This window comes from Pipra filicauda, unplaced genomic scaffold, assembly GCF_003945595.2.
Source record: "Pipra filicauda isolate LSUMZ 115617 unplaced genomic scaffold, ASM394559v2 scaffold58_size5111680_pilon, whole genome shotgun sequence".
Taxonomy (NCBI): Eukaryota; Metazoa; Chordata; class Aves; order Passeriformes; family Pipridae; genus Pipra; species Pipra filicauda.
Genome location: NW_024104742.1, coordinates 2,568,641 through 2,593,947, shown reverse-complemented (window position 1 = coordinate 2,593,947; position 25,307 = coordinate 2,568,641). Strand labels below are relative to the sequence as shown.

Below are 25,307 nucleotides of genomic sequence, written 5' to 3'. Positions count from 1 at the left end.
AAGAATTTTGATTTCATTTACAAATTATCAAGGAGACTTCTCTGAGCCAAAAACCAGAACAGAGAGAATGTGAAATAGCTCTGCTCTCTTAAGATGCCTTAGTTGAAGCTTTTAAAATGCTTCACATAGTCATATGCACAGATTTCTTTATTTAGGAAAAATGTGGTGGAGTGAACTACAGGGATAGAATTATGATCCTGAGGAAAGAAGTTGTAAAGAGAGATAAGCAGAAGGAGCAAGACTCGCCTTTTGGTGATTGACAGTGACTTTTAACAGCTTGAATCTTGACACAAGCACCTCAGCTAAATGCTTGTCTCTCACAAGGCTTCAAAAGAATGACCTGTCTCAACCAGGCTAATGACCAGAATTGGAGAGAACGAAAGATAAAACTTACTTTTAGAGAAGTGTTCTTCATTCTCATCCTGCTGGCATATTATCAGCTAAAACTGAAAATATGTGGGAGGTCTAAATTCTGTCCTAGCTGAAGTAGAAGCTGAGTACACCAAGGCAACAGTCCCTAGATTTCAATCAGGGTGCAATGCTCTGGGGATATTTCCCAAGCTGACTTCTGTGAGTTCTTTCAGTTTTATTGTGGAAAGCATTTCAAGAAGAAAACTTACTGTTTTACAGTTTGAGTTGGAGTTACTACAACTGGACCACTGGACTAGATTCTGACCTAAAGTAAAAATGTCAAGTGAAGTCACTGCAGCGCAGGAGTCCCTTTGCTCCTCCTGCCTTTCCTTCTGACCCCATAAGAAGGTTGAGGAGACTGTAACACCCCTGGAGTTCATTCACTGTCATTTACATCAGTTCTAAGTGGACGAACTCTTTTATACTTGATGTCAGAGATGGGTTAGGTGGTTGCTTTGTTTAGTCTTAGGTATTAGAGGTCTTTTCCAAACTAAATGATTCCATGCTTCCATTTAGCAAGCCAAAGACACATCTTCTAGCAGCTTCCCACTGCAGTTCATAATCTGTTACAGTTGCTTTCTTCATCTTGCTGTTTTACTTGGTGCCATAATTATTTTCTCATTTTTAAATTCACTATTAATTAAGCTCATCCATACTCATTAGTTTAGCTAATCTATCTTCACTCTTAAACTCACACACACACACACACACACCAGTCTTCATGCTGACGTAGCACTGGCATGGAAAGTTTTATGCAGAGAGGAAGAAAGACCCACATATGTAATGAAATAGGAGGGCTTATAACTGCAACTGGTTGGGGATTTTTTAATTAAGCTTTTCCTACCCAAAAAAGCCAATTAGTTGGGATTGAAAGTTTTCAGAGACCTACATCCTGTTTAATAAAAATTTAATCTGAAGGTTTCTCTGGTGAAAACTAGAGAATAATCACTAGCTAATACAAATCAAACCTAGGGGTCAAATCTCATCTACAACAGAGGAGGTACTGAACATGCTGCATTTGATTATAAGAACAGCTCTGAGGCCACAAATGCCAGCCTCACAAGTCTCTCACTATGAAGCTCCTTGAGTGATCTAATTTTCATTAGATATTCTGGATTTCATTTGGCACCAGGGCTCAGACTTCAAATCCATGGATTTTTTCATGTAGCTGAAACTCTTGTTCTGAGTTATCCATCCGTTTTCTCCTATAGTTATATTTTTATGGACTAAATGAGAAAGTAGATAAAATGCATTATTATTATTACTATTTTTGTTTTCTGACATGTCCTTCTCAGAGATTTTAGGTGACGCTTTAAAGTTTCAATAGGCCATAAAGTTTAGCAAGGAAGTTCTAACCTTGTCTGTGTCCTGCATATAAAAACAAGTCTTCTTGTTTAACTAACACCACGATCAATGCCAATTAACCACTTCACAAGCTGCTGAATCAGAGAATATTGCCCATGGATTGCATCAGTCCATTGTTTACTCTTCTACTTTGCAACTTCAGCTTCTCCCCCAAGCCACAACAACTACTTTATGCTTGTGCTCTCCCTGTCAGACTTTTCTATTTACAATATTGTGTGAAGAAACACGGAGTTGCCAAGGCAGACCATATTCACAGTGTGTTATCAGCCAATATCCCAGCAGTTGCTTGTACCAGATGTTTCAGAAGATGATAAAAGACCCTACAGGAAGCAGATGTGAGACAATCTGCTCTGCCTAACTCCCATGCAGAACTATATCCAGTCCATAAGTTCATTTATATTCTAAGAGCTTGAAAAAATAAGGCATATTTCCAGTATCAGAATTTATTCATATGTAGCCTCACCAGTCATATCTGGTGAGATTTTCTGTTCTTTTCCCTTTTCTGTCAGCTGCTTTCAATGTCCATCCCAGGAACTCACTTTACCTACAAACATCTTTTCAGATATTCAGAAGAATAGACAAGCATTGAAACAGGTTTAAGAAGCTTTTAAGTGTTCTTTTTAACCTTTATCAAAGATAAGAGATTTAGCCAAATGAAAGTTAATGTGTTATTTGGAAAAGCAAAGTAGAAGCAAATTGGTATTATTGTTTTCATTATTATAGGGAATAATGGCTGTAATCTTGGACTAACAGGTCACCTTCAGGTCTCACTCTTCTGAGTGAATCAGTGAAGCTGCGTGCAATAAATGTTTTCAGAAACGTTACTGTTTACAGTGATTCCCCATTTCCCTTTCTATGGACTCCATTTATTGTGGACATAAAATAATTCTTTAGGAATTAGTACAATTCAACATTGCCTATTCTCTTTGGTAAAGGAGGAAATATGAAGATTGTATCTCAATACCCTGAGGATTGTGGGACTCACATCATATTCATGTATTCAATTTTATGAACATCTCCAGAGGATAATAAGACAAAATAGAATTTACTTTTATTTTTTTTCTTACAGCCTATTCTAGGTCTTCTGTCTTTTCAAGTCCATCATAGGATACTTTTTTCCCCCTAACATCATTTGGAACAGACCCAAGACTGAACGTGAGTTCCAGAACAGACATTTGGTTGAAAGACAATTTAGATGTGTTTTGGTGATATAGAGAATGCCCTTGTATTTGTGAGTCCTTGAATTATGTTACAGATGTTGGTACAATAGTGTCCCCAAGCTTTAAAATGATTACCCACTTACACAGACTCACAAACACAGAAAAAGAAAAATACAGCAGTCAGCCTTTTCTGGCCCCCAAATCCATCTCTCTGTTGTAGATTTACATTTATGTGCAGAGACCCTCAGAACTGGCCAAGAAGGGAGAAGCAAGCAGAGGGTGCATTATGAACACTGGGAGAAATGTCAGCATTTCAACCTAAGAGCATATTCTGTTGTCATGACAACATGATATAAAGCGTTTCCTTAAAGCAAAAGATTGCAATGTAAATGGAAAAGAAAAACTCCGTTAGTAGAGCAAATTCAGATGATGACTTTATAAGTTTGTGACATGGACTAAAACACAACATCTAGTACCATGAAGACATTTTTTAAAAAATCCCACATAGAACTTGCTTGTTTCACAGAAATGGTGTTGTTTAAAAATCTCATTTATCATTAGAAATGAAGTTTACAAACTGGACTTAAAAAAAAAATCAAATTAATTTCACATGTTTTCTACCAGATATTCAGAAAACATATGATGGTTTACTCCCTCATGTAAACTACTGATTTAAAGCAGCTTGATTTTTTATGCAACACCAAGGATCTGTTAAGTGCTGCGGAAACACTTAATGTGCCACTGGCCTCCAACCTTATAATTGCAGTGGTCAAAGGGTTGAAAAAGGGAATATCATTATCCCATTTCAAAGCAGGAGAAGAGGCACAGGGCATGTGAAGCCAAAGGCCCAAAAATGCCATGAAAAGCTTCCAGCCGTGCTGGGAATTACATCGAGATTGCTGCAGCCCGGTTATGTGGTTTACAATGTCATTCTCGTCTGCTCACACAAAGACAGAAATCGGTGGCTATTTTCCTTCAAACATTTACTGAAGTTTACAGTTATTAAAGCTTTCATCACCTAGTCTTGCCTGAAACGTTAAAATTTTTTGTCATTGTTGGAGGTGTGACCTGTGCCTCGGGGCATGCACTGGAACAGAGCAGCAGTGACAGGGACACTGAGGCGGCGCTGGCGGCCCTTGCTCGCTGGCCATTAAAATGAATAGATTACATCTCCCACAGCAGCAAGAGAGAAGGTATTTTTATGTTAGTCTAAGTGACCTTGTACCACTTAGACAAAGCTGGAGAATTTCTCCCTGCACCCCACACCTCACCTCCACATACTGGAAAAAAAAAAAAGGCAAAAAATCTTGGCAAATGTCTCAAGCTGGTTTTCTTTTCTCCCTTTCCAGTACAGTTTGCTGTACACAAAAAGCTAAAATATTTAAGAACTAATGAATTAGAAAACTTGGATTTGAATTTTTTCTTGATAGCTCCCAAAAAGGATGATTCTTCAAGAATAAATAGAGAAATATGCCCCTAACCTGCCTGCTGCCTCTGCAGATCATCTCATCAGCCCAGTGTTCCTCTTGCATACGGCTGACCTCTAGAAGTGTGTGCCCTGGCATTTGGTATTACAGATTTGTTTGTACTGTCTGGGAGTCAGCAGTGAGGGTCAGGTCCCGTGAGGATGGAAAACACCTGAGCACAGATGAGGAGATTCCACCTGCCCCTTGGAGAGCACAGAGAGGGTAAAGCAGGTTCTGACCTGAAAACATCATGCTAGTCTTACAGTGTTACCACCCTTTCTGGTGGGATTTCATTAAAAAGGAATCTGGAGAAGCAGGAACATCAGAGAAGGGAAGGGGAAACCAAAGAGGTCGTGTTCCTGTTGGAAAGTGCACAAAGCAGTCTGAGACCACTGTGGTGGGACACACTAAGCACTGCCTGTTGGCAATGACTTTATATTGGTTTGAAGGGGTCTAGCATCCTACAGGATCAAACCTCAATGCTTTAAATAAGCCTCAGAGTTTAGATCTGAAGTCCCCTAAAGAAGAAGGGTTGAATTCAGCTCTGTTTAAAATGGACAATAAGGACAATTTAGTGGAAAGGTACATTCTGAGGAGATACTACAGCAATTCTGATATAAAAGATTACTTGTCTTGTTAAAAGCTTACGAGCCATTTGTCATCTCAACACTCTGTTCCCTGCAATGTCAGGTTCTGGAAAGCTGTGAACTCCCAGGTAATGAAACAACTCAGTCTGTGCTAAGAAAAGTATCTAGTATGCAAAATTATGGCCTTGCAGCTGATCCTAGAAGGTGGTGATTACGGTCTCCCTGTCTCTTTCAAAAATATGTGTGTGAGCTCTGTATTATGTGAGAGATGAAAAAAGTGGGCTGTTGAGACTCCCGTGAGCCACCTTTCCATTTTCAGTGCAGGAAACTGCCAGTGATGCCCATTGGGATTGCTGCCCACCCTGGAGCCCTGAAAAAGCAGCATGAGCTTGGAAAAGCTTCCTAGATGTTCATCGTGGGGAATTTCTGGCTGGTTCTAGACCTCTCAATACGGAAACCTTCCCAGGTTTCCTTCCTTCACTGAAGGTCCGAAATAACACTGCCTGCCTTAGCTCTGGCACTGCTAAGACTTCCCCAATAGTTTGTAGCAGGAAGCCTGCTGGACAGCATGACCTCTGTACTACAGTAAAGAAAACCACAGGTCATTTCTTGATCTTCTGCTGTCACCAAAATAACCTTAACTCAGCTTTGATTTTGTCCTCCAGTTCTGCTCCTGAGGCAAAAAGGGCCATATTCACATTCTTCTACCCTTTGATTACCTCATGTTATGAAGATTATAAGCCCCACCATGTGGAAATTCTGCCTCTCCCAGGTTTGCCCTAGTACAAAGGGACTCTTGGGGGCAGGAGGAGTTTCTAAGGGTTACAGTAAGATAGCAATAATCATGTGAAGTGTGTCTCTCCACACACTACCAAGATTAACAAAATGATTCTAAGAAATCACAGAAGATTCTTACTCAGTGATATATTCCTCACATTAGTTTGGAGTCTGATATCTGATGTTTGAAAAGGAAGTTTTCATGCTACTTCCTCTTTAGAGGATTTCAGGGAGAACATAATTCAGGGAACATTGCTGGGGCCTGCCCATGGTTTTTGACCTAGAAACAAGATTGCAAAGTAAGAACCTGCTCCTCCATCTGGTGTATAAGCTAATAATCCTCCCCACAAGAGCAATTCAGTTAACTGAACTGATTCCATACCATTATTGCCATGGTGGGCCTCTATAGGTGGTCCTCTAGATCACATCAAATACAGCCTGGCTTTCAGATGCAAGTGTGAGGTTAGATGAAACTGGCAGGTAGAAAAACACATCTTTGTATTCGTAAATTCAGCCAATTTGTTCAGGACTTGCTGAGAAACAACCCCATGACACCAGTTTAGAAAAGAAAAGAGATAGAAAACAGAGATTCACTCTTCTATTTACTAGAGATTTGAACTTTGAACAGTGTAACTGAGAAAAATAAGAGAGAACACAAAATAGACTCAAAATTATCATCTTATCTCTATGTCCACACCTGTGGCTTTGTTGACACCAGGCTGCATTACATGAGATTATCGAAGTTGGAGTTAACCTTCATATCTTTGTAGCATCAAGTGAATGTCAAAGTCATCATCACAGGCACAGCAGATCCTATTTGCTCTGTTAACTGCATCAGTAACATCTTTTCAACATATGTCTCTGAAATACAGTTTGTGAGAAGGAAGATTGCTCATTGGAGCAGCAAGGAAGAGACTTTGCTACAAATAGAGAACTTCAGTTATGTCATTGAGATCAATGGAAATTCAGAGGGAAGCCTGAATAAGAAGTCTGGGATTTGACCCTAAATCAGCTTACACAATTTTCAACAAATTGAGTTTTTACAATCTGGAGGAAGCTCTAATTATGTTGTCATAAAAATCTCAGCACCGTTGAAATCTTATTTGTGAAGCTCTCAAAGAAGCATCTATAAAGGATTTTCTTTCCCATTTTGTTCTGATAATTGGCAATATATGAGGTGTCGGATTAGAGAGTGCAATGTGGGACATGCCCCTTCCATCCCCTCTCTGAAAAAGGAAACCAATAAACAATTGGCTGGGTTTTATTATGTTAAAGACCAAAGTTTCAAGCTCTGACTCTTCATTTAAAGTTCCCAGAGACAGGGACAATTAAAGGGTATGTTTCCTACAGTGGTAAAAAACTCCTCTCTCCAAAGATGAAACATGAGTTTAAATGCCTTCATTCATGAGGTGACATGAGTAAGTGTCTAAAGGCAGATATCACAAACATCAGACTTCCTTGTGTACCAGAAACACACAGAACTTCAGGAAGACAGTGTGGAAAATTTCAGGGAGACAATAAAAAGTTTTCACTAGTTCAGTGAGAGCACAGGTTCTACAGAAATAGTTCAGCTGTAGCAAACTTCTGCCAAAGCCCTGGGAGTTTCCACGAGAAACACACAGAGGTCCTGGCAGCTCACTGGATGCCTTTTGGCAAAACTGGCCTTCCCAGACCTGCCTGCTGGGGACACAACACCTGAGGAACATCTTCCAGCTGATGCCCTCGAGCTGCTGTGCATTGAGGGTGGTGGGCACGAGCTCAGGGTTCTGCAAGGAGGCCCAGAGGGAAGGATGGGGAGGCCCCTCGGAGTCAGGCCAGATGGGTACTCTGCTTCACTTATGAAAAGTTTGGAAAAGGTTAACAGTTATGTTTCAATGCAAACATGTCAAAGTGCTCAACCTTCCACTGAAACGGAAATTCTCACTTGAACAGACCTGTCTGAAGCCTGCTAGTGTAACAGCACAGGTCTCTCACATTTAAACTATCAAGAAATCTTTATTACTAGTACTTATCACTGTGGCATCAAAAAGACACCATGTTTATAGCAACACAGCATAAAAGTAAAAAATATAGGAGAGGTAACAATAAATAGCTGTTGAGTGCTCCTCCAAAAATATGGCATTATAGGCCCCATCAGCAGCCAAGAAATATTCCTTTCCAAGAGTTGCTTTCATTTGTGAAAAACATTAATATTCAAATGAAATATTTTCTTTTATGATTTTCTCACTTTTTTTTTTTTTTAAAGGAAAACGTGTATTTCTGGCCTGATCTACCCAAGAAATTCCTTTAACATTAGAACTGAACAGACTTTCATTTCAGCTGTGTTTAAAGGAAGTGATATTAGACAGAAGAATTGTCTGCTATGGAGAAGGCAATCAGTATTCACTGCCAGCTGAAAGGTGTCGACCAGGCTGACACGTTGACAATGCTGTATTTCCACACATCTTGTTTTAATTCCAAAGCACATATCTGTAATGTGAAACTGTATATTCCTACGGCTGCACTCACATTCAAAACCGGCCATGTTTGGGCAGACTAAAATTCCCTCTTGCCCAACATCTCCAGATTCTCAACAAAAAGCAAAGGGATTTATCGAACCAAAGCTTTTTTGGTATATTCTTCTACTGCCGTGGTTTCCTGACCAGAGGCAGTATCACGGGTTCCTTTGTTACAGCACAGCCTGGGTGCAGAGCACACCTGTAATTTGGGCTTGCATTGCTACTGCAAACATGAACTCCTCACACGCAGCGGGAGCGGAGCCCGGCTGTTTGCCCTGAAGCTCACAGTACATAGACACGATTTAGAGAAACAAGTTTATATAAATAAGCAAAACAAGCCACCCATTCACTTTAACATTAACCATTTGCATAATAGTGTCTGTGTTGTGGTTCACACTCAGTGGGTGATTAAAGTACCACAGCAGCAGGGTGAGGAACATGCAGGAGCTGGAATTTTTAAAGGAAAAACGTTACATTTTGCTGTTGACCAAGATCTCGTATATATCATTTGTCCATTTGTACTAATACTTTTTAAAGAAAAAATTGCTGAGGGAAAGAGTACCACGTAGCCAGCTGAGAAGCAAGCACAGGATAAGCCTTACACCTTAACTGCAGGGAGGAGAGTGCCAGCTTACTGAGGTGAAAAATGAACAGAGGAAGAATAAGCAAGAACCAAGTTTTATATTAGGATATAGGAAGAAAATATTATTATATTACATTATATCATATCAGTGGACTGCAGTGATTTAACACAAAAGAACTCACAGAATGCCCCAATTCATTTCTAGTAGTTCTCACTGTCTGCCCCAGCACTGCCTGATCCCAGGCAAAGGCTGAGTGTCATCCCCTCCTGCCCCAGTTATTCCCTGTTGCAAACAGCACTACCAATGCTGGAGATGTGCAGTGCCAACCATCCCGCCAGGCAGGACCGGGGGCTCTCCAAGAACCACAGCCTTTCCCAGCAGGGAGAAGGGCTGGGCATTGGCTTCCTTTGCTATCAGCAACTCCATCTCCTCCACTTTGCTCCTGAATAACTAAGCAGCCACTTGGGCACGCCACTTGCATGCACTTGTATCTGATGATGTGCTCTCTGGAACACAAATCCTGCTCATCTTTTAAGTGATACTATTTCACGATGTGCCAACATACTTTACTTTTGGTAATAGCCCTTCACCTAACACAATAAGAGAAGTGTACTCACTCAGTCCCTGGATACTGTTTAAATAACATTCCTAGAAATGAGCATCCTTTGCCAGGAGTGCAGGGTAGAGCTACCTGCTCACCATGCTCATCCTCCCTGATTAGTGGACAGGCTCATGAGGATGCTGGGCACAGTGTCCCACTCTGCACCAGTACCACAGCAGGATGGGAGGCAGAAGCAGACAAAACTCCTGTGCCACCCTGGTGTGCACTGAGGAGCAGAAGGCCCATGCCTTTGGTAGGTTATCAGCGCAGCACGTGCTTCCCCTCCTCTCTCAGGACATAATCCTGATGTCCATTCAGACCCCAAGCACTATTTCTTGACTCCCTCCTCTCACCCAGCAGACTCCTCTTGCCCATGTACCTGCTAACACAGGGTTTGCCCTTTTTATTACAGCTCAGTTTAAAATAAACATGAAACTCCCCAGCATGTTTGACTTGTGCTCCACAATTTTTTTCATGTGACAAGGCTGCTGCTCCCCAGCAGTCTCCTTATCTACAGCAGAGATCAATGCAATATTCTACTTACCTGTGATAAGCTGCATCTTCAGGCCATAACAAAATCCATTTTATAAGGGATTTTTCAACGTTGTCTATATATCTTGCAGGTATAGACCTCTCAGAAATTTAAAGTAACCTTTATACTCCAACAATAAATCTAACATTGTATAAACACATAATGCCCTCATAGATTTCATATCATTTATGGATTGCTCTTTCATCTTTTTTTTTTTTTTAGTTTGGAAGAGATAACACGCTTAGCTTTGTCCTTTGTTTGCCCAGTGTATGTAGCTCTAGCTGCACCATCACATCTAACATGGATTATTTTTCACAGCCTATATGGATAAAATCTTATCAAACCAAACTCTTGCTGAAGTCCTATCCTTTCTAGAAAACACCCTTAACTCCAGGTAGAGAGGAACTCACTGAAGTTGTGAAACACAAATCTTGGCATCTTGAAGAAATTTTATGAAAAATAAACCCGCTGCCTTATAGAAACACTGTATAGGAAACCAAACAGCTGTTCCCTAAATCCACTGAAGTGCTCTCAGAACAGGTTGCCACAGTTAATGAACATTTTCCAGCATTCAGGAGTGGAGGTTTTTAAAAGATGGAAATGATACATTCTCTTTCCTTCCTTTTTATAGAAAATTCTCCACTTCAAATGTTAAATTGCTCATTTTTTCGGTGAAAATGTCAGTGGAAAGCTTCGCATGCACAGAGAACACAAGGGAATGAGAGTTGGCCAAGCCTCCAAACTGTTAATTCTGCAGTTCCTGGAGGAACTGGATGAAACCCACAAACAGTTAAGGAAACTGGGAGAGCAACTGGACATCAGAAGGCAAGTTGAATTCAGGGAAGACTCTGTGCAGTCCCTCTACAACAGGCAGGGTCAGCACAGCCCGTCAGCAGCAGCAGTGGGATGTCACAGCTTTTCTAGGAGGACAAAAATCCTCCAAATACTCAGAGATGAAAAACACACCAGTTAAACAAGCTAGGGTTTATTTATACATCTATAGAGCAAAGCAGCCTGGAACAAAGCCTGCTGCTTTTGTCTGGTAATTAAGAAAAGCAGTTTGTGTGACTCCAGTGGATTATCAGGGAATGTAAGTCCGGCCCTTTCAAATGTCAGCATTGTTCTACCACCCCCTGCATTTTAACAAAGTCACAGTGTAAAAAGGACTAATTAGTATGTTATGAAAAGGCAGACATCTAAAGATGATATTTGATGCATTTCTGCACCAGAACCTGTAATTAATTACTTTGTGCTGGAGTTCAGATAGGTGTATTGAAAAAAACCCAAAAGATTAACCTGCCTGCTTGCAAATTTTTTTAGGGTCACTACTAACATTGTTTTTGGTATTTTGACTGACATTTCTCTTTCTCTTAAGTGCATTGTAATTTTGTTCTAAGGAAAAAGGAACTATATGGAATGTTTTATTTAAAATTTTCAAAGTATTTTCTAATTCTTTCCCCTTCTCAACACATCTCATGTTCTCCAAGCCTTTTCATAACACAGAAATGAAAACCAGCAAAGATAGAAGAGCATTCATAATGCAACATTTAGGTAATATGTTTAATTAATGTGAACAAATTCATCATTTTATTCTGGCTATCAAGATGTTTTAAGCAACACAGGGTTTTTACCAAGCATGAAATTGGTGCCATGGCCTACAGAGCTCTGTTAGAAACTTACTTTGGATGCTTTTTTGCACCACCAGTTCCCCTACATGTTTATTTGCATGCATGTGTGCTCATTTATACATACACTTATTAGAACGATGAAGTTGTAATTGGTATCACAAGAGCATTTTCCTACTGTTCAAGTTAATTATTTGGACAGAAATGACAAATAGTGTTTTAAAAAGGAAAATGGCATTGTCAGAGTATCTAATATGAAGAAAGTATAGTTAAATTGAACAATTTCCTATCTCATCCTGTCCAAATAACCTGTCCCAGTCTTCTAAAATATTCATAAAAGAATAATTATTACCATTTATGGTCAAAATAAAATGCTATTAATGGCACATGATTTTACAGCAGTTCCTAATATTTTCCTTTAGCAATTGCCCATTTATTTGACTTTCACTTGGCACCAGCTTATTATTGCCCTCAGTGTTACCAAAAGGGCACATTTACAGAGAAAAAAATATGTCATTAGAATCAAGATTAATCACAAAAACATTGATTTTTAGAATAAACAGAGAAAAACATTTTTGGTGAAGAATGTGCCTAAACAGCCTGAGATCTTGTTTATCCAAATCAACACTGGATAAGGAACCACATTTACTAAACAGGTTTCACAGGGAGCTCAAGACAATCCTGCCTGGACTCTGTCCACAGCTGGATTCCACAGCCACCAGCAGGGGAGAATCTTTGCAGAGATTGTCTATCAGTGGCAAAATTATGTTTAACTCACAGCAAGACATACAGATGTCATACAGTGCACTGACTGGAGCAGACATCAAAGAAAGACAACATCCCTCTTCCCTTTGCCTTGTGATTTTGTTCTTTCAATTTTTAACACTAATGGAAGCCCAGTTCCAACATTCCTTGGAAGCAGCACCAGTCACCCACCAAGGTTTTGAGGAGGTGCCGGGACCCAAACACTCGGATGAATTGTAATTGAAATTATAGGACCAAATATAAAGGAAAGAGACGTAAACACACAGTGATATTCTCTTTGCTTTAAGCTTTTTTCTTTGAATTAAAACTAAATATCCTCCCCCTTCTAAGAAAAAGTCCTGCCTGAAACTTGAAAACCACTTATTGCTGCTGGGCCTGTCTGTACCTCAGTCCTCAAGCCTTGAAACTTTCTGAAGATGTCTTAGCCTCATACACAGAAAAAGCATTAAGTTGATAGACACTTGATCTAACTAAACTTTTCAATTATTTCCTCTAAGTGTGGTTATAGTGCAAATAGGTTTCTTGCTGTTAAAAGAACAGGTTATAAGCTGTTATAAACCTCATGTGTTTCTTCACAATAGTCTAATTGTAGCATTTGTGCATTAATTCCCAGAAAAATAGTTTGTAGCTACATATGACTACATTAAAAAAAAAATCTTCTTTTGGACACATTATTACAAACAAAGACATTAATAATTCAGGATGACCCTTAGGTTCTGCTTTAAAACCAGAGAGCATCCTCAGGCTCTTCACCAGCGTACGGTTTGTGATCCCCAGCTTACACAGGTGCAAGAAGGATGCAGGGACTGTCATGGAATCCCACCCTCATCCTATGTTCTCAGAAACAATATATGTCTGTACTTGGGTCAAAATACACAGATGATTCCTCCTGTACAGGATAAGCTCAGAAGAGAGAACCTTTCCTGTTTAAACAGACAAGCCACAGAGCAACACTATCATTCTTTCTCTTACTTCTCTCATAGAATGAAGAGTCAGACAAGAGTGAATTTTCTTCAGGGTAATCTCCACAGCAAGACTTTGCAAATATATATTTCTAAGAGTGATATACACTCCTCACTCATGTGAGTGATTTCAACAAGGCTCAATAACTTCCTCGTCATTGCCTCACAAACTCAGTAGGACATAGCAAGTAACAAACCCCATCACTTTTCAATATCATGCAGGTTCACTCCAGCATCCCTTCCTAATTCTTAATGCACCCTGGCCTTGAGCACAGCTATTTGCTATTACAGGTGAGGCTGCACAAGCATATGGTGAGTGGAGGCCCAGTGAGCTGGAACATCCTGTTTCAGCTGATATTCTGCAGAACTGTTTGGCTATAGGAGCTCAGCAATATATTTTGATAGGCTTGGCTATGCAGCTATAGATCTAGTTTGCTTCCCACTCGGATATTGTTCATGCTTCAGTTATCATGCACAGAATTAGCGATAAGCAATATTAAGCAGAGCACTCTGTATCACAGTTCTGCCCAAAAGGGCTGATAACAGATCCCAGTCTCTTTATGTGTTTTGCCTTTACAGGAAGCTGAGTGACTGCTTCCCTGGGAAGCAGAAGCTGATAAGTATTCTGAGCTTTACGTTAATGCAATGTCTGTCACATCTCTCTTGCACCTTCACCAGGAGCTTTCAAAGTCTTGGTGGAAATACTAAAATGGAAGACCTTTCTGCTAGTGCTTTTTCAACAAGGATGCTGTAATGCAGAAATAACTAGGAAGGGTATTTTAACACCTTGCTATGCATAAAAAATGTATGATCTTCAAAACACAACTGCTGACAGCAATTAGCATGTATTTATAATACATCTATGTGTAACTGCATTCTTACCTGGTTATTGCAGGATACAGAAATAACCATTCAGCTTGATGTGCTACAAGCCCACAGATTTCTTAATTTAATGCATGTTCAGTCCCATACTGTTTGAGGATGTTATTTGCAGGCTTGGAGTTCTTTTCCTTTCTAATTTAAGTTTTGTGGCCTGATATTTTTGTTAAAATATCTAGAGGTTATACTTGTCCCCTCACTGGCCACCCTATGGTGCTGGTGCCACCTTATAACCATCGCTACACAAGCCCTTTGCCTGTAAACAGGTTGTCCTTTTCTTCCTTCCACATGATTCTAGATCACATTAATAAAACACTGAATCAACACAGTACAGGCAGAGAGTTGCAACAAGACAGGGATCCCTTACCCCTTGGCCAGGAAAAGTACACAAAATGATTCCAAAATTCCCCAAGAGCCACATCAGATGACAAAGGTTTTCTTGTTCTTCTACCTTGCATCTTTGACACTCTTGTATATTTTGCCTTGAGGCCCAATATATCAAAGCTTCATATATTATTTCGCTGTCATTATTTAGTATTTTAATCTTCAGTTCCGGATTTATTGGGGCTAAAACTTTTTAGTTCAAAGGATTTGCTTTCAGCTCTAAAATTATCGGGCATTTCAGAGGGGAAAAATCAAATGCATGTTCAGATAAGAGACTGAAGACAAGGAACCAAAGATAAGGAACCACAGGAGAACACCACTATTTGTATCATCTGGCATAGACATATTTTATAACATTGAGGAGGGTATCTGATTAAGATTGATAAGGTGAAAGAATCTTTATGTTACTTCAGCCCACAGCATGACCTGATAACCATTTCTCCCAGTGCCAAAGGAGCCCCTTTACCAAACCCTTACCCTTGTCAAACAATAACATCAAATGGAAGCATCTCCAGTGGCTGCTTTGCACTGGAGCACATCTGCCCTGCTGCAAATGAACACACTCACTTCTGGGTGCACCTCTATCTATCCAGCAGAATGAAAACTGTTGAATTCATTGGGGATGTAGACCAAGAGCCTCAGCAGATGCAAGTATGCTGACATACCATAAACAAAGATCTAGTTCCTGCTAAGAAATGAAAACTATCTAAATCATTCCAATGTATGCTCTAACTGTCATAAAAATGTCCGGAGCTATCTGACTGATAAACTATGTTAATTAAGTTTGATTGTTCTATTTAATCTTAACAATTGCCTGGAAATCTTGGAGGATATTTTGTTTGGCATCAAGAGAACAGCAGACTCACGTGAATGCTGGGTACCTCTGTGGCTGCTGGTCCTGTCTCAGAAGGCTCAGAATCCATATCAGCACCACTGAACAATTTTGAATTCCTGTACAAGGAAAAATGGACAAAACATTCTTGTGTTGGAGTTATGTACTTCAACTTTATTTTTCTCTATAGTCTCCTTAACATTTTAGATAAGACAGTGCCCTAGGTGGGCTATTAGAAAATATGCTTAGTAAAAAAGCAGTATTATTAAATGAGCCACCACTCAAATCTACCACGATGGTTTAACAAAAAAAAACAACCCAAAAAACCAACCTCCCTCTCACTCCAATCCCCTCCAACAAAAAAAAAAAAGTGTTGGAAGGGTCAATATTATTTATATAATATTTTCTTTACGTTTTGGCAACCTTGTAAGCAAGTATCCTCTAATCTACATCTAGATTAACCATGGTCCCTGAATGAGAGACCTGCAGGGTCACTTATCTGAAACCCATGCAGGAGTAACGAGAAACTCAAGAGCACCAAGCTCTGGGTGTGTGCAGTCTATTGCCTTGGGGGGTTCCTTAAAAAGATTCTAATGGGATCCAACAAGGGCAGCTTTGATTACCCCATGTTGTTTGAAAGATGCATCAACCAAACCATGGAGACCATGAATCTAAAAGGCAGCTGACAAATCTAGAAGAGAAGTATTATTTGCTAACATTCAAAAGGAAGATTTATATGTCAGATGACTGACTATATTTCAGAAGCTGTCATTTCTAGGAACATCAGTTGGAGATACTACTATTTATTACTATCCATACAGAGCCCCACAGATATTACCATGTATGTGTAGACATTACAGTCAGCAGCAAAAAAAGACAGAAAGAAGGGAAGTAGAAGAGAGGGAGAGTAGCTTCATATATATATAAACCAGATTTTTCTGAAGTGTTAATCTCAGTGGTTACTTCACCATCTCAGCTTACAAGTTAATTTTGCTTGTTAGTTTCTATGTATTAGTCTTGAGAATTTTTTTTATCAGTCATGCTATCCTGAAGCAATTACTAACTTCAATGATAGTGAACTTGTTACAAATAAATTCTAGTGTTGTTCTTGAGGGCCTGAGAAAGCTTTTTTTTTCTCAGAGAAACAATCGCATACATTATTCAACATGTCATAGCAGATATATTACATTATTTTGTTACCACATTGCTTAATGGTATTCAAATAGAATGTTATAAACACACCATAAATATCAATCTTAAAAAGACATTAAAAATTTAAAGATACTAAATTACCCCACGTAGGTGAACTAAAGCAATTATAAATTAATAACCATGAAGAAAGTTGAAATTCAGAAGTTCTGAGCAGGTAAGTTAAATGTTTGAAAATTTCTATAAAACACTGGGAGAACAGATAAAGTCTCTAAAGTCACAATTTTATCTCATCTTTGCTGATTATTAGTACATGGTATAGTACATATCCAGAAGAGTACAGAGAGAATTACTTTTCTGCAGCTGTGGCTTTGTTTCACTAATCATAGAATCACAGAATGGTTGTCTTGGAAGGAACCTTAAAGATCATCCAGTTCCACCCCTCTGCCATGGGCAGGGACACCTTCCACTAGACCAGGTTGCTGCAGGCCCCATCCAACCTGGCCTTGAACATTTTCAGGGATGGGGCATCCACAGCTTCTTTGGGCAACCTATTCTAGTGCCTCACCACCCTCACAGTAAAGAATTTCTCCCTAATATTTCATCTAAACATTCCTCTTTCAGTTTGAGGTCATTCCCCCTTGTCCTATCATACAGCTCTTCTGTAAGCTGCCACAACTCTGTAAAAATCACTCTTTTCTCAGATTATACTGGATGTCTAAAAACAAGAAAAAGGTTTCCTGGACTACAGAAAATTCAAACTATTTAGCTTCTGTTTCCTCAGTAATTCTGTGTGCTGGGGTGTCCTGCATTTTCATTTTCTCCCAAGTCTTAAATATCCCAATTCCTTGTTGATGGAGTAATCGAGCAACCAAAAAAAGGGACTCTCCTATTGATGTCTATTGAGAGAGTTGCAGCTAGAAAGTAGTAATTGTTACCCTTCTATTACGGGTTTGAGATTTTTTGGCAGGTGGGTGTGAGGAGGACACTCATGGCAGCACCCCCTGCTGCATCCTCCTCCCACCCCACCACAGACAGACCTGGTTTTCAACTGCCTCCTTTTGCAACTGAGGTGAGCAGGAAATAAAGCTTTTAGCAAGATCAGGAGCAGAGCTTTGATTGTGATGCAGTTCCCCACACAGACAGGCTAACATGAGAACAGTGGGACCTTTACCACTACGTGTTGAAAACCAGTGCATGTTACAATAAATAAATGGCACAGACTGTTGGGTCCTAACAATGACTTTCCACTCACTGTACCTAAAGATTCGAAACACACCATAAACTCCAGGTGTTGCTCACAGGATTGTGCCCAGCATTCCTTAGAGATGTTAGAAATTCATATCCATTTCTTTCATGATGATATTTTTCTTCCTTTAACAGCTTTCAATTTGAGATATAATTCTGGCCAGTTTCTGGTGGACTGTCCTTGCTGAGCAAGGCATTCACACCCAAATTTTAAAACATTCTAAGGATTTAGCAGCATGCAGTCCATTGATTTTAGCAGATGATGTGGTGTTTGCTATCAATACTCTGCCAAACCTTATAGATCAATGGAACATTGACATATAACGTGAATGCATACACAGCTTTAGCAACAGTGCTGTTGTTGCTGTGTCAGTCTAAGACACAAGCAAGGCAAGGTTCAAAAGTGAATATAGGACTGTTATTAGCCCAGATAATACCTTAAAGGGGGAAAAAAAGATACATTTTCAGGTACATAAGGTATTCTTTAGCTCTCTTCTTCAAGGACACTGGTTCCAAGAAGTACAAGAAGCTGTGTGCAAACCTTATTTGTAAACGTAACAGTCAGCTGAGTTAGATACATGGCCTCTCTCAACAAACCCTGCCTTGAACCTGCTGTCAGCTTAAAAAATGGGATCTCTCTCTCTTCTGCAGTGCCATAATATTGAACACAGGGACACATTATTAGTTTGTGTGCTGCCTAATAAATTATGCTAAACTAACTGGATTAATGTCTTCTGGTAATATTCATTGGCCATGATACCTTGTTATTCTGAAGCCTGTGTACTGAAAACAGCAACCAAAGAGTCACAGCATTGTAGAGCTACTATTCAACTGCTGTAAATATCTAATCAGTGCACAGGGCAGAAAACAACTGGGCAAGTAAAGACAATCCAATCTGGCTTTATTTGGCTCTGCAATAACAGTAGTTATGATCAATGGTGGTTATGAAGTATAAACAGAATGTAGATTTCTTATGAATGAATAAGTCTGTAACCATTAAATTAACTAATACACAATTTTGTTAGTCTTTGCTAGTCAGCACCAAAAAGTAAATCTCACAGTTCCAAAAATCTAAACCCTGTGCATTTCCAGCTCCATCAACATGCTTTGAAATATTTTTAATTGAAAGTAACTGATAGAATGTAATGCAGCATTCATCTTGCTGTGGGTGACACGAGGCATACAGTGGAATGTTTTAACAAATGTTTTATTTAAAGACAGACTTGAAAAGTCAGTGGGAGTAATTGCCAGTTTGTCAGCTGAATCACTTTATCCTTTGGAAGAGCTTTTTGTCATTATATTAGATGATTCCCTATGTCAGTGCAGGCCAATTTTTAGGATAAATGCACCTCAGTGTCATGCATTCCATTACTGAATACTAAAATAGTATTTGGGGGCTTGTTTTTACAAAATTGTTATCATTCCTATATTGATGGACATGCTACTAAATGACATATGCATTGAAAACCTGTGTTTTTATGGGAAAAAAATGAAGATCTCTTTTTCTAATTCTCCCTTCTTTTCCATACATTAAAAAAAAAAAACAAAAACAAGAAAGCTTACTCATTATCTCCATAGCATGAGAAAAAGTTTATGTATCATGTAGCAAAGTCTTAATCCTGCCTGAGATTTTTTACTCATCGTAATGGGACTGTCTGAAAGGCAAAGCTGGCAGAACTGGACCCTTTGTGCTCGGACTGCAGTATTTACACAGCAGATACTATGCTCATACATTGCCAAAAAGCAGGCTATATGGACAGCATTGCTAATCTTTGTAAATCAACCCAGGGCTCTCTGGTGTTTTTAAAATGCTTATGTTCCTTGGAAAGTGAAAAACATTCTGCTTACACGTAAGAGACTGGCATATATTAATCCTCCAAGTGTGGCACAACAGCATCCATTTTTGAACATGAGAATAAAATAATCTCTAGGGTGTCGTTTGAGTTCTTTGGTTTAACCGAGCAGAAATGTAAAAGATTTACTGGATCAATTAAAATTCTATGAACTGTATTCCTTGTCAAACTATTTTAATCTGTTTGTATCTGGATTATTCACTTATCTGTCTACAGGAAGAGAATGTGTGTGAGACTGGCTTGCACAGATATCTGTAGGAGATACTGCATCTTGTATTTTCTGTAGGAGGGAAGCAGTTGGGAGATGAGCAAGAAATATATGAATCATCTTACGACTACAATCTATATCCAACTTCCTCCTCTCAGGAAATAAAGTTACCTGACAATTTAGGCCAGTAGCGTGGGTTTCTGACAACTTTGCATAAAGTTTGTTTGAAGAACCCTCGTATTTTTAAATCTCTGTAAGAACATTTTTGCTAAATATATTCAAAGCATTTGATCCGAACAAAATTAAACTGGAGAATTAAAAAAATGACCAAAAAAATTTGTCTTTGCAATGAGAGCAAGAGCTTGCAAATCAGAGCTGTAGTTTGAAACAAAACTTCAGCCAAGCTGCCATCTGAGTCTGATTTAGTTTCCTCACCGTTTCTACAATCAGCACAGGTGATTCACACACCCCTCCCCTCACCTTCCTGCTTTGACATTCACGTGGTTTTGATTTGAGAGTCCCTACATGAAAACTTCCTTTCCTCTACTCTTTGGGTGGTACCCACTGAACTGAGGAATGAGCAGCTTTTCCCACCTTCACATTTTCAAAAGATGAGGGAAATGGTGAAGCTTTGCTTGGACTGTCACACCTGTCCTTTGATCTCCCTCCCAAGAGGTCCTGCCTTTATCCCACATCACAAGTGCAGGAGCAGCTTTCCACGGCTCACATGCCCATGTGTTTGGCTTAGAGGGTCAGGCCAATGCTATTCCCCTTGAGGTTTCAGCTCTGGCAGGTAAGCCCCTAAAACTATGCCACTGCTTCTCCTTTTGTACACTGCCAAGAACTCTGCTAGCTCAGGCAAGATCTTTCCAGGACCAAGTGCATAGCTTTACCAGGAAGGATTTCAATTCTTGCAAGTCACTATTGTTTTCTGTGTTGCATATTTATTTGAACTACATTTTTTATCTTTGCTATCACAGTTTTATGCAGTCTTTGATACATGAAGAACAGATAAATAATATATAAAGAATATCTGCACAAGCAATCCAGTTTTGATAGGAGAATGAACCCATAGTTTGGCTCTGGATGCTAACAATGGAATATCTCTCCCATGCCAATCTCTCCCTTGCAGCTTGTAATAGCTTCTATCTGATGATTTTTAGATGTTGCCTTATTATCAATGAATTAATTTCCCATGACTGCCTGTTTACATTAGACACAGAAATACTGTTTCTCTTTAATAGGGAAGTTGAATTTTTCAACCTAAAAAGAGATCAAATCCTGTTTACAAATGTGCTAAAACCTTCTTCCATGGAGTGTTAAGCGCTACTGAAAACAGACCTACTCAGTTAGAAATATATTTGTATTTAAAAGACAACAAAGCCTGAAAAGTTTAAACTTGAGGGTCCAGAATTCTGCTATTCTTAGAAGAAGCGCAAATCTTGATCAAAGACAGGAACTGAAGGAGTCCCTGGTTCTCTATCTTTAGGAAGACAAGCAAGAAGAGAAAAGTAAAAAAAGCAGAGCAGCACAGACTCTCACCTTCCCTAACATGGAATGCTTTAATGAAGCAAACAAGAAAAAACGTTCAAAATCATTATTCAGCATGTTTAAGGCCATCCTTACAAGTACTACATTTAATAAAGGTTTTAACAAATAAAACCTTTTTTTTTTTTTTTAAATTCCCTTGAATCAAGAGCTCTGTAACCAAAGCTTCTGCTCAAAAAGCATTTTTGACAACGTTCAAATGCTCACTTCTTCCTTGGGTTAAGAGTAGGCATACTAACAAGATTTTTCAGTCATTCCTCTGAATTTCTGTTTGTCAGCTCAGTTCTGGACTTATGCTGACAACAGCAAAATCATTACATTTCTACCTAGTGTAGGTTCCAGCTGCAAACATCAAATGAATATTGATTTTCTTTTTACAACTCAGAAAGCTTTAACAGACGCAGCAATAGTAATTCCTGGTAGATAAACCTGAATTTGGGGGCAAAAGGTACTATTGTATTATCATTGTCAGTACTGCTGGAAATGAGAACTGGAAAAGAGCTGAGTAGGCAAGTGATTCACTGTTCCCTCCTACCTGTGCATGCACGGGTTGAAATCATTTCGATGGCAACTAAAGTAAAATCTTTTTTGGAAAGTTCCTGCATCTCAAAAACATACCAGAATGATGCTTGACAGGCAGATCTATCTAGCAGAACAAATGAGAACTGGAAGTAGTTGCAGACTAGATGAAGGCAGTTGTATTGACTGATTGTCTCCACCCTCAAAAAAATTAAGTCACTCAAAACAGACCCAGAAATGCTGGTTGTACCAGTACTTCATAAACAAAGAAAAGTTTTGATTCCTTGTGGTTGTTAAAGAATGTCATGTCTGAATTCCTTCATAACTTTATCTCTGTTTTGAATCTAAAGAAACTCCCAAAATACTTTGTTTTTCGAGAGAAATTAAAAAAAAACCTCCTCAAGGATGCTCTTAATTACTAGTCAGCACTATCTCAGTGTTTTCTACTTAGTGAGGAAAACCAATGAAATTAAAGGTAACACATCTGAGCCTTTTAGCACAGGTCTGTAATTAATTTATCACACAACACTAGACAAAGAACATCTGATGATTCATGAAGGAACTGTGCATTTCTAGGAATAAGGCATCTGTCCTCTGCAGTGTTGCTAAGAGCAAAGTTAAGAGTTTTCTCCCAAGGCCAATTCATATAACTTTATATTCAAAACCCTCCCTTCTTCAGGTCTTCTCTACTCATCCTTTCCAACATAACTAATATCACTTGATGCAAAACTCTTCAGCTGAGGTCAACCTGACATCGTGGGGGAATCAACCTCTTATCTAAGGAACTGCTCTAAGTTCTGCTACTTAATCAAACAAGCCACAGTTAACTAAGAAGATGTTTAGGTGGCTCATTTATCTTAAGTGTCGCCTGGTTAATCAGGACTCATTGGATCTATTTCTAACTCAACTGCTGACTTTGTAGATAATTTTGAACAAGTTTAAAATTAGCAATGACTGGGTCTCCCGACAGGTGCTGCAAGGTTTTGTTAATTTAAACACATAAAACATGCACTTACAATTTAGCAGAATTTTCCTCTATAGCCCCGTGTTTAATTCTATAAACTTAAAATAATAGATTGGAAAGTAATTGACTTAATTTTATTTTCAGTAAAGGACAAATCAATTTTCTATGGAATGAAAAGATGTTACATGAATTATTTGAGTTGAACAACATTAATTTTAGAGGATAAGAGGTTCATCAAGCATAATTTCTTGATTGGCCCGGGTTGACAACCCCGCTGAGCCTGCCAGGACCTTTGTCTGACATCTCTGGGACACTGCACTGAATGTTCTTAAAATCAAATTAAAGAAACCACTATCTACAAGCGCCCCAAAACTTGTATTTCCTCCCAGCCAAAGACACCATTGAATGGAACTGCAGGGAGATTTATGGAAATGTTTTAGGCAGTGCAGCTCCACTGTGTACCAGGCCTCCACAGGCTTTTTATGCAACTCCTCGGGGATGTGTGTTCCTTTGTACCATCTGCTCTGGGCTCCAGAGAGGAGCTAAACAAGAACTGTTTGGTTCTGAGATTCATCTAGCTCCTTTAGGGAACACACAAGAAGAAAAATCAGAAAGCTTATGCTGAGATTACAGGGGGAAAAGCGAAATATAGGTGGGTGGGGGAATAAGGATACATATGCTTGAAAACCTTGTAGCTTTACTGATTTAAAAAGGAATCGTAATTGTTGTTAATGACATGACATCAACATGCTGGAACAAAATATGTGAAATGTCCCCTGATGTCACATAACCAAATTGCCATTTAGTCACACAAGCAGCTTTGTTTTCGGAGCAACTGTGCAACTTCACTTCTCATTCATATCAGTTACATTTAAAGGTACTGAGTCATCCAAATAACGACATGAAATTCATATACATTTTTATCACTCCTATTTTAAAGCTTTAGACCAATGTATGAAGTTGAACTTCAGACAGAATTTTGAAATAAAATAAAGAGTATGTATGCAAAACTCCACAAATTAGTTCCCCAGTACTTATCTACTGCACTTCACAAATATGCTGAAATACTAGAATGGAAGACATACTTTCATTATTAAAATGTTGGGATAAGTAACAGTGAAAATGTACCACAATCTTTATATAAAGTGATATCTCCATGACTGAAACAATGTCCAGAAGTGAAACAAGATGGGACTTGCTCCGTACCACTGCTCCAACCAGCACCTGGCTGGCCCTTCTGCAGGGATGTGTTTTACATGAAAAGATGCTGTTTTCTGACAAAAAAACAAATCAGCTTTTATATAGAAAGGCTTCCAAAAGCCTGGAAAACTTGAGCAGGAGCCACCCACAAAACCGGAGTATTGAAATTCCCAAATTATGTGACACTAAAGACAATTAATCTCTCTATATATTCAGACAGGTTTTAGTACCACAGGAGGTGCCAGATGTCATATCCAGGATGCAGGATTTTGGACAAGGAAATTCCTAGTCTGTGAGGAATTTCAAGATGCTAACTTTTGGAGGGTCCAAGATGGAGTGAACGTAAGTAATAAAAAAAGTTCAAAAGTAAAAAGTACAGTACTGAAACGAGTTATATAAATTTTGTTGAAAATGATTCATTTTGAGCTGTTGACATTCTTAATTTCACCATACTGTTTCTGAAACTGAACTGTTCACTTTGCATGCATCTAATGAAGAAAATAAAAGGTCAGCATTAGAATGCTATTTTAATAATTTAGATTTTGACAAAATGCCAAATTTCCTCCTGGGCTTTTGTGTTCATTGACGCTGATGATGTACTTCAAATATCTACTGCATATTCTAATGTTCTCAAAATTTATCTTTTTCACCTATAATTTTGGGCATGACAATTGCATGTTGTAGTTGTTTATTTATTCCTTACAACCGGGAACAAAGTGGGTATTTATTCACAGCTGCATTTCTTCCACCTATAAATCCATATGATGTTGGTCATAGTCCGGTCCGAACTTGTCACTATTCCTTTGTCTCATGAATTCTTTAATTTGGATTAATGCTAAGCATTGCTGCCAGCACAGAGGATGGTAATGACGTAGTTAATACACATGGAAAACAGAATTTAGGCAAAGAAGGAAGTTTTACTGGTCTGTCTGTTTCCAGTTTATCACATTATCAAGCTGTTAAAGGTTGCCCTAAGCAGTAGATACTGTAGTTCTAATTTAATCAGTAGAAACATTATCGCATGACTTCTCTTGCTCCCATCACTTATATGATAAAAATAAGACCAAAAAAAAGTACAAAGAAAGGGAAAAAAAAATCACTATGTAGAGGTGGGCCAAGGAGGAGTTGAAAAGAGACTGAAGAGGAAGAAAGTATATTAATGAATATAAATTAGTTTATTAAAGGTCAGT

The 25,307-nt window shown here is 38.9% G+C and overlaps 1 long non-coding RNA gene across 1 annotated transcript in view; it reads right to left on the bottom strand.

Moving 5' to 3' along the window:
* Positions 1-25,307, bottom strand: part of LOC120324556 — a 247,636-nt gene that overhangs the window by 81,533 nt on the left and 140,796 nt on the right. Inside the window, exon 5 of the long non-coding RNA XR_005565947.1 lies at positions 15,463-15,547. This is a non-coding gene — a long non-coding RNA (uncharacterized LOC120324556). The remainder of the gene's footprint in view (positions 1-15,462; positions 15,548-25,307) is intronic.